This window comes from Mustela nivalis, assembly GCF_964662115.1.
Source record: "Mustela nivalis genome assembly, chromosome: 1".
In the NCBI taxonomy this organism is placed as follows: domain Eukaryota; kingdom Metazoa; phylum Chordata; class Mammalia; order Carnivora; family Mustelidae; genus Mustela; species Mustela nivalis.
In genome coordinates this window covers 26,272,930-26,290,088 of record NC_139020.1, presented here as the reverse complement: position 1 = coordinate 26,290,088, position 17,159 = coordinate 26,272,930, and the positions used below count along the sequence as shown (strand labels likewise).

Sequence of the window (17,159 nt, the reverse complement as noted above, 5' to 3'; positions counted from 1 at the left end):
TTAAAAAGATTTATTTTAGGGCAAGAGAGAGAGAAATAAGCAGAGGGAGGAACAGAGGGAGAGGGAGAGAGAGAACCCAAGCAGACTCCCCACCGAGTGTGGAGCCTGATATAGGGCTTGATCCCAGGACCCCAAGATCATGATCTGAGCTGAAATGAAGTGTAGGACGCTCAACCGACTGACCTACCCAGGATCACCCATGTGTAGGTTTTTAAACGTTTTACATATACTTTTCATTTCATTTCATAAAAATTTTATAAAATGCTTTATTTATTTATTTATTTATTTATTTTTGCTTTTGGCAGATATGCTGCAATTTAAAAAAAAAATACACGTTAACTTACTAGAGACCCACATTTTACTTTCTGCTACATTTGTTTATCGTTACATTACTTACTCCCTGGGTTTTAGGATTTAATACTTTTGGGGATGCCTCTTTCTCATAAACCCCACCCCCTGCCTCCCCTAATTGTTGTGCCTCATTCTGGTTTATTGGAGTGGTGAGGGCAGAGCTGACTCTCAGGATCCCTGTAGACTGGACATTAGGATATGGGCCTCTACCATAGGACCAGCAAAGCGGTATCTCAAGCCTCATCCACAAAAGTTGATTTAGTCCAAGTCCTTCCAGATTTCATTCTTACTCTAACAACCCACGTCTTATAATAGGCAAAGAGTTCCATGACCAAGAATAGTAGGAGGAGCAAACTTCCAACACTGTCTGTGCTCCATGATCTCATCCTATGCATGTACTCTTCTCTTCATAGACTGGGATACTTCATACTTGCCAACTTATGCTCGAAGAGGATCAATCTATGTCATTTCCCTCATTTCTTAGCATCAATTATGTTTTTCATTCACAAATGCCTAGGATATGTATCACCTAGGATATTTCACAGAAACTGATATAGCAAAGGTGAGATGAGCATAAATGTTCATAGGCAAAAGGAGAGAAGTCATACTCTAAATATACCCAATCATAAAAAGAATTTAGAACATGTTCTAAAATAAATGGGAATGCAGTATGTGCCACAAAAAGCAAGATACACCAGTGAGGGTAGATTTGAAAAATCAGTTCAAGGTAGACTTTCACCCTTGAGCCAGGCTGCAGTTCTTTCCTTAATTAGGATGTAATACATGTCAGAAGTTGCATATAAGAAATGTGCATGTGGGGACTCCTGGGTGGCTCAGTCGGTTGATCGTCTTCCTTAGGCTCAGATCATGATCCCAGGGTCTTGGGATTGAATCCCAGAAGAAGCGGGAAACCTGCTTCTCCCTCTGCCTGCTGCTTCCCCTGCTTGTGCTCCCTCCTTCCCTCTCTCTCTGACAAATAAATAATTAAAAATTTTTAAATGTGCATATATAATCACATTAAATCTTTCCATCAGTTAGGTTTTATTATTACCCTTGATTTTTAGATAAGAGAACTGAAATTCAGAGAGATTAAGAAATTGGTTCTCTACGTTTGTATTTTTAGGGTAAATACCCAATAGTGCAATTGCTGGGTCCAACATGGATGGAACTAGAGCGTATCATGCTTAGTGAAATATGTCTAGCAGAGAAAGACAACTATCATATGATCTCCCTGATATGAGGAAGTGGTGATGTAACATGGGGGCTTAAGTGGGTAGGAGAAGAATCAATGAAACAAGATGGGATTGGGAGGGAGACAAACCATAAGTGACTCTTAATCTCACAAAACAAACTGAGGGTTGCTGGGGGGAGGGGGTTTGGGAGAAGGGGGAGGGTATGTGCTTTGGTGAGTGCTGTGAAGTGTGTAAACCTGGTGATTCACAGACCTGTACCCCTGGGGATAAAAATATATGTTTATAAAAAATAAAAAATTTAAAAAAAAAAAAGAAAAGAAATTGGTTCTCTGTGATACAGACAATAGGGGAATCTTGAATCAAATGCTAATTTGCATTGGAAGTTTCTAAGCACAATGTTATAATGTTTAACATTATAATGTTATAATGTTATAATGTTGTTATGTGTTACTTTTATTGGCTGGAAAGGATTTAAATCCAATTCACAGTTTAAGAAAAGCAGAAATCATAGAAAAGTCTCCGAGGGGATTAATAGGAACCAAAGGCAAGAATGTAGCTGGGCCTCAGAATCATCAGAAACCAGGCATCTAACCCTGTCCAAACCTTGGTTTCCATCCACCTCTACTCTTACCACCTCTACATCCACCTCTACTCTTACCACATCACCCCACATCACACCCTCTATTTATTCCCTCCTCCTCTGCTGTCCTCGCTGGCCATCACTGGCTTACTCATCAGTTCACATGGTGGAAAAACAGTTACTATGAGCTTTCTGTCACATACTCAATGCCCAAAAAGATGAACTTGACTTACTTTGGAACATGAAGCCCACAGTTTGAGGGGATGGAAAACTTTGATCAGGTTTAGGTCATTGCCCATTCTATAACAATCATTCATTCACTCACTTAAATCAAAATTATTTTGGGAATTCTCCATGTGTATGACACTATCCTGAATACTGGCAATAAAGGGGTGAACCAGACAGTCAAGATCTTACATTCTAGTGGGGAGAGCAAGGTAATAAACAAATTAAAATATAAATATCTGAGAGGCAAGGACATATAAAAAATAAATACATAAGCCAATTTCTAATGATGCTAAATTAAAACAAAGCAATATATATAGCAATCAATGGGATAGAAGTCACCATTAGATAGAGATATAAGAGGATATTTCTTGGAGATGACATTTGAGCAGAGAGTCAAATGACAAGAAGAAACCAGCCATCAAAAAATGAAGGAAGACCACTGCAGGAGAAGCTGAATGGTACGAAAATGGTAAGCCAAGAACACGAAGTCAGGCAGGATGGCTGGAACTTAGTAAGTGGATTGGAGAAGAGTAGCAGATGAGTTAGGGGTGAGAGAGAGAGAGAGAGAGAAGGACTAACAACCTGCATGGAAGGCATTTGAGTGTTACTCAAAGTGGAACAATTATAGCCAGAAGGAGGGTGTTCCGATTTGCCCAAGTTAGGTCGGGTATCCCTTGGGTTATATATTTTATTTATTTATTTTTATTTTTATTTTTATTTTTTTAGAAACATAATATATTTTTATCCCCAGGGGTACAGGTCTGTGAATCGCCAGGTTTACATACTTCACAGCACTCCCCATAGCGCATACCCGCCCCAATGTCCATGACCCCAGCCCCCTTCTCCCCACCCCCCTCCCCCCAGCAACCCTGAGTTTGTTTTGTGAGATTAAGGGACACTTATGGTTTGTCTCCCTCCCAATCCCTCCTTGGGTTATATTTTAATGTGGCTGCTGTTCCTATAGCCAGAGGGCAGGAGGAGGAGGAGAAGGAGAAAAAGGAGAAGCAAGAGTGATATTTCCTTATGGATGCCAAGGTTCTAGGCAGATAAAGCAAGGAACAATTCTGTTCTCTTCCTAGTTCTGTTCAAGCACTTCTGTTATAAATACCCTTAACTGTTAGTCCCATACCTTGTCAAGGACCAGCAGCCACTATTCTTGCAAAACCAGCTTTATCTAGAAGGTTATAGTTTCTACTAATTTTAAATATTTTAAATTTTCTGTTCTTCCATGGAATGTGAAGGCTTTTTGAAAGGACTAGCTCAGTTAGAATATCATCCAATGTTGGAAAGTTATCTTTGTAACACTGATTTATTGACTGATTATCTGGTGGCTAGTATCTACTTGAATATTGTCTATTGCCTCTAGGCACTGGCTTCCAGTTAGATTTCACTGGGATTTGTATCTTAAATTCCCTATCTTCCAAGTTGTTATTTGCCATGCTTATTTTCCATTTTCCTAGGAAAAATTATTGCACCCTGAGGGTGTTTGCTAGATCTCAGGCAAGGAGTATCCCACAGCTATAAAAGCAAGTGAGACTAATGGGAAAATGGAGTAAAATAGAAAGGGATGCCAGGAGAAAAGAGAGAATCTGAGAGCAAAAAGAAAAGGGAAACTATACAGAGAGTCAAGATAGTAGTCATATCAAAAAACAAATGGCCTGAAGAGTTATGAATTGCTGCAGCAGAATTAATGGGATGGAAAATTCCTCAAGGAAAGAAGCCAAGTAAAAGAAGAAAAAACAGCATAAAAGCAAGAAAAAAAAAAACCAAAACAGGAGTAAAGAAAAAAATTTAAAACCCCAAGTACAAGGTGAAAGTGGAAAACAAAAGAATGGATAAATTAAGAAATGGTGCACTGCATTAAAGCAAATGTATTCTGTTTTCTTTATTCTTATCTTTAACTGGCTTTGCATTTCTCCAGTAGCAAAGCCAAACTGAAAGGATAATTTTGTTTATGTACCCAATTTGCATAATTGTGCAATATAAATTACAATGCTAATTAAGGACAGCCCTTGGGCTTCTGGAATTGGGTCAAAGTGGCTCCCTGAGTGCAAGGAGGTTGGGGCATTGGCTCTGTCCCCTCTCCCACCGCAGGGAAGCCAGGCAAGAGAAAAGAACCTTTCTGACAGTGTGTGAAATCTTGTCAGAATTTGTTGAAGACCCAGAACTGTACATCTCACTCTAAAACTTGGCTTTTAAAATCATCTTTGTGTGATTCTGCAATGAGGCGCTTGAAAGCTAAAAGATCTCCTAAAGGCTGTATTGGTTATCTTTTCATGAGGGTTTGGTTTTTTTTTTTTTTCTCACCTTTTTTTTATTCAGGGGAAAATTTTTTTTTTTTTTCCAAACTGTAGATAACTGAGTGTGAACCTGGCATGCAATATTTTCTCACTGGACTGTTGCCAGAATTGTCCCAAACCAGTGCGTATGCGTGCTCCTCTCTTCCTGAGCCCAGGGAAGACGACAAGCTGATTTCTGAGCTTTAGTTAAATTCATATCCTTAAAATGAACTAAGCTATTGCACTGTAACTACATCAAAAATTCATTCCCAGAGTCTCTGCTCTATTCCTAATAGGGGTCTGTAAAATAGAGGGTTCATATATTCCTTAGCTGAGATTTTTGAAGAATATTTCTGAGTTCTCTTTGACTTATTTCCAACATTTTGAGGAACCTCTATGCTGTTTTCCAGAGTGGCTGCACCAGCTTGCATTCCATATTACCATAAGTAACTCTTAATCTCACAAAACAAACTGAGGGTTGCTGGGGGGAGGGGGGTTGGGAGAAGGGGGTGGTATTATGGACATTGGGGAAGGTATGTGCTTTGGTGAGTGCTGTGAAGTGTGTAAACCTGGTGATTCACAGACCTGTACCCCTGGGGATAAAAATATATGTTTATAAAAAATAAAAAAATAATTAAAAAAAAAAAGAATATTTCTGAGTTCTATAGTGAAGGTTGGCAGAATAACAATGGAGGAGCCTGTTTTGAAGGTGGTGTTTTATGAGCTTTTTTTAGCCACTGAACCCCGACCTCAAGCAAAGCTTATATACAAAATAGAAAGAAGTATATTCAAAATCACTCACGTTGTGGTGCCTGGGTGACTCAGTGGGTTAAAGCCTCTGCCTCTGGCTCAGGTCATGATCCCGGGGTCCTGGGATCAAGCCCCACATTGGGCTCTCTGCTCCACAGGGAGCCTGCTTCCTCCTCTCTCTCTCCTGTCGGCTTCTCTGCCTACTTGTGATCTCTGACTGCCAGATAAATAAATAAATAAATAAAAATCTTAAAAAAAAAAAATCACTCAGGTTGGAGGAAGGAAGAAGGGACAGCAGTGAGAGAGCCCCAATGTCCTATCTGAGGCTTCTCCATCCACTTTCTCCCTTCTCCTCCACCTTCTAAGAGTGTAGAAGCCACCTCCAGGAGCAGTTAAGGATGTTGGTTATTTAAGCCATCTTTTGACCTTGACACCAAGAGGTTCTTTTCACTGAGATCATTGTAGGAATAATTAGAAAATATGCGGGACCTATTTTCTATCCTGTTACTTTACTTTCTAGAGCAATATTTTCCGAACACTTTAACATCAAGGCATACAAAAATAACTACCATTTCTATGGAAAACTGGGGTAAACTGGAAGAGAATTGCTCATGTTCCAACAGGACTGGCTCTGGGGCTCTGGCCAACCCAAACTTCCAGTTACCTGAGGCCACAGACGTTGGGTCACAGTTGGACATTACTCTGAAGTCTGACAAATCCTAAGTCTTGGGAACAACTGGAGAAGTTGGCAAAAATCTTGAGAATATTGTTTGTGCATGTAGATACAGCCATGGATAAATTTTCCAATTTACTTCTGGTATATGAGACAATATGCTTCCTATTTTGTTAAAGTTAGCCTGAATTGAGTTTCATTCTCAGTTGGAAGATTCCTTATTGATATATATTTTCATTTTATAAAATTCAGATCTAATAGGTCATGTTCCAGTTTAAAACTCTCTAGGACTCAACATTTCATATAGGATAAGATCCAGACCTTTATCCAATTATAACTAATATACAGGTTTACCAGTAATAAAACCAATATAGAGATGGTATTCCATCTAACCAGTTTACAGATGACAACGTTAGCTAAGAGTGGTCACCAGTGTGCCTCTAGTCTGGCTGGTGTCCTTTTATTACCATAGTTGAACAGCCCTCAACAGATAGATTGCTTGCTATTCCTGGAGCTGATACATGTTTTGGTAATTTTTTTTTCTCTTTTTCTTCTATTGCTCAGGATTTACTCATTCTAGCCCTTTACTCCTGCATATACTCTGATCCTGGTTGTAAAGGCATAATCTTACAATGCAGGCATTTTATGGAATACTTCTTCTGGTGGTTGCATATATATTGAGAACACTTACTACAGAGCCTCAGAGCAGTGTCTCTCAAAGAGTGGTTCCTGGGCCATGAGTACCATCAGCACCTGGGAAATTTTGAGTAATAAAAATTCCTAGGCCCAACCTCAGACCCACTGAATCCAAAATTCTGGGGATAGGGCCCAGAAATCTGTTTTAGCCAGGGGATTCTCTTGCACAATAAAGGGTGCACACCATTGTTAAGGAGGATCAGGCTTGGAGAACATCTCCAGGACTCCAGGATCATGACCTGAGCCAAAGGCAGTTGCTTAGCCAACTGAGCCACCCAGGTGCCCTTTTCATGCCTTTTTAAACTTGTGTCTCATTGGCACTTTCTCTTCTGTGGGGAACTCATTCATTCCAAGGGTGAAGCTTTCCTAATCAACTTTTTGTAGTTTAACAATTTCATGCCCACTTTGTATGAGGAGTTTGGTTCTCACTTCTCTGGGTGGTTCTTGGAAGACTAGAAAAATCAAACAAATTAGATTTTTATTAGTCTCCCACCATCATAGCTCCTTCAGAGTGGAATTTTGAAATTATCATATACACTTTTCTCCTCCTCTTAGATCTACCTTCTTGCTGATTTCAGCTTAGCATTAAAATCATATTTCTTAAGCGTACAAAAACTGATGACATTGTCCAGTCCAAAATAATCCACACTGCATGGCAAGAATACATCATTCCCAAGTTAAACTCATGTCCTGCAAAATCCACCAAGAAGGCAAAATACATTTGCGTAGAGTGAACTTTGACTATTCTTGAATCCTAAGTAGACATTGATATAAGCCCTATTTAGGAGTTTAGAGTATCATCAGCTCCCAGACTTCCTGAGCTCAGATTCTGATCCACCATTTACTTATTATGAGACCCTGAGAAGCCCTCTGTGTTTCAGCTTCTTTCTCTTCCTTTCATAAAGAATGTGTTTAGTGAATTTTAGCTAATGCTATAGTTGAAGCAACATTCTGCAAAGGATTCCCACTTGTAGTAGTCAGGTAAGATTTATCTAAGTATTCATCTCTAAAAGCACATAGAAACTAACACTGGAGATAGAGAATTGGTTGGGAATGATTAAATCTGTACTGGGAAATGAAAACAAAATGAGTAGTTCTTATAAAACTTGCAGTATGTACTTAAACCTAATATAACTTTCATCCGTATAAAATGAGATATAGTAAAGTTTTCAACTTTCCTAAGCCCAGAAATTGGTACCAATTTTAGCGAAAATAATTGTTCTGTTATTACTAATCTGCCTTGTTTTCATTTGACTATGTAAGTCTTTCTTCCTTTTTTGAGAGCTTCATTCTCTTCTAGCCCTTCTGGTTTAGAAGATGTTACCTTAATGTTTATGAATAGATTGGGCTGATACGCTGTTACTTTCACGGCTATAAGCCCACATTGTGTGAACATTGTGGAAAATGTTTGAAAATTTGTAAATAGCTCAAAGTTTATGTTATGATAAGAGTCCTGATATAAACAAGTCCAAAAGAAGTTTGGCTTCTCTCTACTTTGGCTACAAAAGCCTGCCGGGAATTATTAGTTATCCCAGGAATGTCCCTGATCCCTGTTGGCGTACTCTTTGGGTGTCTGGGCTTAGAACGGTACTGTTTTTCCATTTTGTAAGTTGTTTCCTATTGGCTACATTTCTGCTTTTCTAATTACATCCATCCTATAGTTTCTAGAATTGATAATTCACTTAAATATTACACGTCTGACTGTATATATTTATTAAAAATTTATTAAGTGCCAAGCCCTGGTCTAGGCATTAAAAATACAATAGGAACTGGTGTTCTTGCCATCATGATACTTATATTACCTTAGTGAAATAAACTAATTTCCTAGAAGACAGAAACTAAAGTTCATTGTGTCTTCTTGTTCTTAATAGAGCACTTGGGACATAAATAGATGCTCAATAAAAATTACTGGCTTACTAAAATAAACATTACACTCAAGACATTAGAACATTTTGAGGAGCCTGGATGAAGGAAATTTGTTAAGTATAGATTTACACAGTGAGGGATTATTTGAGCTGCAAGGAACTTAAAAGGATACCTTGTGAAAAGGCTCAGTTTTTAGGTGGAGTAGCAGAGAAAATACCCATGCCAGTAATTAAAAATTGACTGTAACTGGGTAGCATGCCATCCCCCAACATATGATGTTGGAGTCATAGGAAGTATTAGAAAGAGTGCTAAGTTGGGAATGAAGAAATCAGGGTTGGCTTGGTCACTTAGTAGCTATATTATTATAGGCAAGTCTCTTAAATTCACAAAACCCATGTAAAATGGCTCATTGGAACTTTCAGGAATGTTGTGAGAATTAAAGGAATAGAATATTCTGAAACTCTTTGATACATTTTTACAAATTTTAACTGTGTTTCCAAACAGACAGGATTGGGTTTGGAGAATGTGTCTTGAATGGAAAGGTACTATGAAAATAGGGAGTCTTTGGGAAAAGGGGAAACGTGCCCTAATTCATAATCATTTAGGACTGCCATGAAATTATCCTCCCCACCCCAATCTGAAATGTATAAATTAAGAATGTGTAACTTGATTATCAAGACATTCAACCACAGGGTGGTAACACAGAGTTGAGACCATTTTTGTATGGTAGAGCCAATCAAAAATATCTAATCTCTCTTATTGTCAAATATTTGGTACAGAAAAATCAGAATTTAAGTATTTCTCAAGCTAATCATGAAAATGTTTAGCATATTTTGTGGACAATTTCTTGGATGATTAGTTAGTTTGGTCTTTGTTTTTCAGGAGGTACAACCACATTGTGAGATGTTTATGAAACTTAAAATCGTGAAATGACCTAATGCATTTTGGGAGATCCAAAGCAGTAGTGCAAACATTTTATTAAACTTGAGACCAACAGTTTGGGTTGTATATTTATTTCAAGATAGATTTTTAAATATTATTGAAAATACATTTCTCATTGCCACTTTTTAAAATTAACATATATTATTTGCCCCAGGGATACATGTCTGTGAATCATCAGGCTTACACATTTCACAGCACTCACCATATCACATGCCATCCCCAATGTCCATAACCCAGCCAACCTAACCGTACACCCCACCTCCCAGGACCCTCAGTTTTTTTCATGAGATTAAGAGTGTCTTATGGTTTGTCTCCCTCCTGATCCCATTTTATTTCATTTTTTCCCTCCATATCCCTGATGAGCCCCCACACTGCCTCTCAAATTCCTCATATCAGAGAGATCATATGATAATTGTCTTTCTCAGATTGTCTTATTCCACTTAGCGTAATACCCTCTAGTTCCATCCATATCATTGTGAATGGCAAGATTTTGTTTCTTTTGATGGCTGCATAATTCCATTGTATGTATGTGTGTATATATATATATATATATATATATATATATATATATATATACCACATCTTCTTTATCCACTCATCTGTTGATGGACATCTAGGTTCTTTCTATAGTTTGTCTATTGTGGACATTGCTGCTATAAACATTCAGGTGCACATGCCCTTCGGATCACTACATTTGTATCTTTAGGGTAAATACCCAGTAGTGCAGTTGCTGGGTTATAGGGTAGCTCTATTTTCAACTTTTTGAAGAGCCTCCATGCTGTTTTCCAGAGTGGTTGCACCAGCTTGCATTCCCACCAACAGTGAAGGAGAGTTCCCCTTTCTCTGCATCCTCGCCAACATCTGTCATTTCCTGACTTGTTAATTTTAGCCATTCTGACTGGTGTGAGGTAGTATCTCATTGTGGTTTTGATTTGTATTTCCCTGATGCCAAGTGATTTTGAGCACTTTCTCCGTGTTTCTTGGCCATTTGGATGTCTTCTTTGCCGAAACGTCTGTTCATGTCTTCTGCCCATTTCTTGTTTGGACTATTTGTTCTTTGTGTGTTGATTTTGATAAGTTCTTATAGATTTTTGGAATCTAGCCCTTTATCTGATATGTCATTTGTGAGTATCTTCCCCCATTCTGTCAGTTGTCTTTTGGTTTTGTTGACTGTTTCCATTGCCATTTTTTGATTTCCATTTTTACATTGTGAAAAATGCATTAAACTGAAAAACAGCAAACATGAAAACTGGGTTGTCAATTCACCCAGCTTGAATGTGTTGTCTTTGGAGACTTCTTTTCTGCAACCCCCAACTTTCCCCAATAAACATTCTTGTATGGTGCTATCCTCTAATTTATGCTATCTTCCTCTATCATACTTTTGTGCTCACATGCCTATCTTTTGTATCAGACAATAAATCCCCTGATGGAGGACAGTTAGTCTTTTCTTCTTGGTCACTTTGGCACAGGGCCTGGCACACCACTGATGCATAATACATGTTTATTGATTCAAACACATTCTATTGAAATTAGTATAATCTTTGATTAACTCTGGGAAAATGCTGCAAGGTTAGGACTCTCTATTTTTATTTTGATTCTGATTAAGCAATCATTTGAACCTCAGAACTTCTTAGTACTTGATATAGAGACATAGAAACCTGGGCAAATAACACTTAGATTTTTCCTATTCCTCAAAAAATATACTTAATCCTTTAAGGAAATGAATCTAATGAGGACATTCATAGAAATTGAATGTAACTGAGCAAAACAAAGTGACGTGTGTGTGTGTGTGTGTGTGTGTGTGTGTGTGTAATTTGGAGGTTAGATTGGACAAGGTTGTATCAAGATAGAGAATCTTGCCTGACAGTCACTAGTTGTAACAGACACAACTAGATGCTTACTCAATATCCACTTCACTTTTCTTGCTTAACAGCCATGCCAGTTAAGTGGAAATATGTCCAGCTAACAATCTTGCTGACAGCTTCCAGTGCAGATAGAAGTGAGTCATGTGACCCAATTTTGGCCAATGATAACATTCCCATCTTTCCAGATGGATGCCTGGAGGAACAATCATCTTGCAATCATGAGGATTGAAACCACATTTTGGGAATGGTTTTAATAAGAGTACTAAAGAAATTTGGATCCTTGATGACCTTGAGCCACAATACTAATCCTACTCTTCCTATCCATGGGCTTGTTGCATGAGACAAACAAACCCCTATTTATTTAACTCACTGTTAGGTTTTCTTTAAACCACACACAGTTCTGATACATTTGCCTTCCTGGGGAAGAGTGTAGGACATGACTTGTGAAGTCTGATGAGACTCACAGGTGACCGAAATATCCTACTGAAACAACTTCATTTCAGCCCTGGGTGCAAGGGAATTGCTGTGAATGACATGTTGTGTCTGATCATTTTGTGTCTTTCTTTTTTAGTTTCTTCTGATCCTAAGGTTAAAGAACCCACAAAAGTTTTCTTGAGGTAAGCATGTAATTTCAGTGGACATCAATAGGTAAATTTAATATGGATGCCTAGGTTGGACAAAAATCAAATAAGCAACACCCCTCACATAACATTGCTTTAATTAAGTTTTATTTCTCTCTGGGTGTGATACATAGTGCAGAAGCACAATCAATGTACATGGAGATGTGCTTAAATCTTGCTCTTTTGTCCTATTTATATAAATTATTGTGTCAGTGGTTCTTAGGTGGTGTGCTTCTGCAGCTCATCATTGGAAAATACTTTCCAGATGTTCTGAAAATGTTTCATTAATTTGTATATTTTATTTTTGATAAGTAAATACACATGTTTGTGACTGAAAGAGAAAACACCCTTCCTTTAATCCCAGAGGATTTTATTTGGCCTTGAGAATAATTGATTCATGCCCTGCCTACTCCACCCTTATTATTCAAATAGAGATTATTGAAGAAAGCCTTGCCCTATAAATATAGCTGATCCAAAAATAAAAGGGGAAAATACTTTATTTTAATGGTTCCTGTAGGATCTGGGTATAACTCCATTTTTTTCCTCCATTAAGAATCATATGATCCTAACACAGGTTCCATTCCTAAGTATCAACAATGAAACACAGTTTTAAAACAAGAATTGATGAAGTCTGTGGTAGCCTGTATCCATGGAAGTAGTCTTTTTGGTTGGTGAATTTTCAGACTAGAAACCAGACCTATTATTTCTTGGCTTTGAGACAATAAAGAGAGGATGAAAAGTGCTCCATATACTCACACGTAGAACTATCTGTTATGAACAGCTATCATTACATACATTGTGTTTCTCTTCACATATTACAGTTCATTGTCTTTGAGCAAAGTGCTTATCCATAGGAAGTATATATATGTGTGTTTATACTCATGCACATGTATGTGTGTGTGTGTGTGCTTGATTCATTAATTCTGGCCCCTTGTATATACCAAAGGAATGAGGAGAAATATTTATACCTCGAACTGAGGGACCTGGCTTAGTTCTACATCTGTACCATGTACTTTCTAGTATCTGATCCTTTACCGTAGAGAATGGAACCTAAAACTAAAATTGCATTTGCCAGTCTCCTTTGCAACTTGGTTCTGAATGAGATTATGTTTGACTGACCAGATGACCTCACATAACATTTGGAAGGTGACAGTGAGAAAAAGATCACATGGAAGGCTGATTGTTTATTTTTAATTAGTTTTATTGGGGAAAACTTTATATAGACTACAGTGTGCACATTTTAAGTGTATAATTTATTGAGTTCCAAAAGCTTTATAGACCTGTGTAACCAGGATCAATATGAAGGTACATAACAAACCCTTCATCACAGAAAAATCCCTTGTACCTTCTTCCAGCTACTCCCCTAGCTCTCAATCTAGGCAACTATTGATCTTCTTTTTATTACATAGATCACCATTACCTTTCATAGAGATTAGAATAAGTGGAATTATGTATGTATCCTCGCTAACTCTACCTTTATTTCACTCAGCATAGTGTGTCTGGAATTGATCCATACTACTGATGTGGTAGACAGGATTCTAAGATGACCCCCAAGATTCTTACCTCTTGGGATATACATACCTTCTCTCAGTTATTCAAGCTAAGACTAATTCAGGTGCTATTAGGAAAGAATTTTTTCAGATGTAATAGTCTCTAATACATTTACTTTAAGTGAGAAGACTTTCCTGTTGAACCTGACCTAAGCAGATGAGCCTTTAGAAAAAGTTAGAGATATTTGAAGCATGAGAGAAACTCTACTGTTGGCTTTTAAAGAGAAAATGCCCATGTTATCAAGAAAGCCTTGAGGCAGAGAGCACCAGGCAGCCTCTAGGAGTTGAGAACAACCCTGTGTTGACAGCCAACAAGAAAGCTGCTCCCTCAGTGTTACAATTGTAAAGAATTGAATTCTGCCAATAACCACGTGGACTTAACAGAGACTGAGCCTCCTAAGACCACAGCAGTGTTCAACACTTTGAATTCAGTCTATTGAGAGCTGAGCAGAAATCCCAGCTATGCCATGCACAAACTTATGGTGTACAGAAGCAGGAGTTAATAATAGATGGGCCTTATTTGAAGCTGCCAAGTTTGCAGTAATTTGTTATGTACCAATAGAAAAGGAATATATTATACAGATCATTAGATTGTTCCTTTTTTATTGGCAAATATATGAGTTATTATTGCGAGATAGCAAGTCAACAATTCAGTGTCTGAAACAACACATTTACTGTCTTATTGTTTCTGTAGGTCAACAATCTGGGCATGGCCTATGTGAATAACCCACTGATTCAGGGTTGCTTATAAGCCTACAAGCAGTGTAGGCCAGCACTGAGGTCTCATCTGAAAGACAATTTGGGAAGAGACCACTTTCAGCCTCACTTAAGGAGATTGTTGGCAAAGTTCATTTCCTTTGGGGTTGTTAGACTGATGGTCTCAGGTCCTGGATAGCTTTAGCCAGAGGCACTTTCCTTTCATTGCCTTGTGTGTCCCCCAACCCACGATGGCAATTTGCTTCATCAAAACCAACAAAGAAGGGAGTCTGCTAGTAAGATGCTACAGTCTCTAGTAATACAGTCACAGAAGTGACATTCCCTGAATAATGAGATACTTTATTTGTCAGAAAGAAATTTCTCAAGGAGAGAGAAGGAGATCACACAAAGCTGTGAGTACATTTGGTAGCTGGGATTACTGGGAATTAGAAGCTACCTACCACCATGAGCAGTATTCCATTATATGAATATACCATTTGACTGTAGATAGATATTTAACTCAATGCCAGATCTGGACTATTAATTAGGGAAAAAAACCACAAGAGTTTCTATGAACATTCAAAGTATTAGTGTTTGTGTGCATGTTTCATTCGTCTTAAATGAAATTGCAGGGTAATATAGAAAGGGTATGTTTAATATGAATAAGAAACTGCTCCAAATGCTTTCCAAAGTGATTTTACACTCCTAACAATGTACAAGACTGTACCAGAGTCCCAGTTGTTCCTTATTTCTACAAACACTTGGAAGTGTCAGTCAGCTTAATTCTAGGAAATATAAAGTTATTCATTATGGTTTTAATATGCATTTCCCTAGTATATATCAGGTATGTTAAGCATCTTTTTATATACTGAGAGGCTATTTGTAGATCTTCTTTTGTGAACTATGTTTAAATGAAATGCTAACTTTTTATTTCTAAATTCTTTATTATCGAAGTATCATTGACATACAATGTTATATTAGTTTCAGATATTTAACATATTAATTCAACAACTCTGTACATTACTCAGTGCACACCATAAGTGTAGTTAACAACAATGTTATTACGACATTATTGACTATATTCTTCACGCTGTATTATTCATCTCCATGATTTATTTTATACCTGGAAGCTTTTAGTTCTTAATCTTCTTCATCTATTTCACCCATCCCTTGCCCACCTCCCCTCTGGCAACCCATTTCTTAATTTGGGTTGTTTTAATTACTGAGTTGTAAGAGTTCTTCCTATATTCTGCACACAACTCATATATCACGTATATGTATTACAAATGCCTTTTCTCAGTTTGTGGCTTGCATTTTCATTTTTAAAAACAACTGAAGAACAGTTTCATATTCAATGAAGTCCATTTTATCATTTTTTTCTGTCATGATTGCTATGGTTTGAATTATTTATGAAAATATTTTCATGTCAAAATAAAAATATTATATTTTTATCACAGAAGTTTTAGGACTTTAGTTTTCATTTTTACACCTTGGATCTATTATGAGTTAATTTTTGTACATATTTTGAGGTAAGGATTGGAATTATTTGTTTGTAGATACTTCCTATTTTTCCAGCACATTTTTCCAACACATTTGTTTCCTTACCTTGTCGAATTATTGCATCTAAATTATTATGTCTAAATTCAAATAACCATATTTGCATAGTCTTCTTTTAAACCATTAACTATGTTTCATTAATCTATATGTGTATTTTTCACAAATACCATTGTCTTAATTACAGTAGATTTGTTAGAAATCTAGTATTCCAATTTTGGAATGAAGTTGTTTTATTATGAAGTTTTTTATGAAGTTGTTTGGATATTTTAGATCCTTCGTGTTTCCCTCTAACTTTTCAAATTAGGTTGTCAACTTTTCTCAAAAATAAGTCTTGCTGGGATTATTAATAAGACTGTATGGAATCTATAGACAATTTAGGAAGAACTGATAGCTTTTAATATTGAGTACCCTAATCCATGAACATGGTATCTATCCCTCTCCATAATGCTCTTCTTTAATTTCTCACCAATGTTTTATAGTTTTCAGTGTAGGTCTTGCAGTTTGTTTAATGCTAAGTATTTCATGGTTTTAGGTCCAATAGTAAATACTTAAGAAAATTAATTTTCTTTTGTTCATTGCTAGCACATAAAAATACAATTGATTTCTATATTGATCTTGTGCAATCTTGTTATATTCACTTGTTAATTCTAGGAGATTTTTTGTAGGTTTCTTAGGAACATTTACATCCATCATCATGTTGTTTGCTAATTCAGACAGTTTTACTTCATACTTTCACACTGTGTGTCTTCAATTCTTTGTTGTGCTTTACTGAAGTTCACTAAAATATTGGTTAAGAATGGTGAGTGTGGAGATCCTTTCACTGTTTCTAATGTTAGGGAAAAAGCAGTTTTTCATTCCTCAGTACGATGTCAGCTATAGGTTTATATAGATACCCTTTATTAGGTTGAGAATGTTCCCTTCTATTACTAGTGTTCTGAGATTATAAACAGGTATTGAAATTTGTAAAATGTTTTTTCTGATTCTAGTGAAATGATATAATCTTTCTTCTCCTTTATGCTGTTAATTTAATGAATTATAATAATTGATATGAAAAAGTTAAATTAACTTTGCATTGCTGAAAAAGCCCTACTTGGTTATAACATATTCTCCCTTTAAAGATTTACTAGATTAAATTTTCTATTATTTGTTTAAGATTTTTGTGTTTGAGCTCATAAGGAATATTTGTACTTTTCATATAATATTTTGAATCAAGGTAGTGCTCTCTCTTAAAATGAATTAAGGAATGTTCTACTTTCCTATAATTTTCTCAAAAAGTTTGCATAAGATGGCATTATTTTTTCTTAAGTCTATTA

At 36.8% G+C, this 17,159-nt stretch overlaps 1 protein-coding gene across 1 annotated transcript in view; it reads left to right on the top strand.

Annotated features, from left to right (window-relative positions):
- Nucleotides 1-17,159, top strand: part of LOC309843691 (uncharacterized protein) — a 560,969-nt gene that overhangs the window by 520,909 nt on the left and 22,901 nt on the right. The window contains exon 10 of the mRNA XM_082689341.1: nucleotides 11,995-12,040. The gene's annotated coding sequence lies outside the window, so the exon portion shown is untranslated. The remainder of the gene's footprint in view (nucleotides 1-11,994; nucleotides 12,041-17,159) is intronic.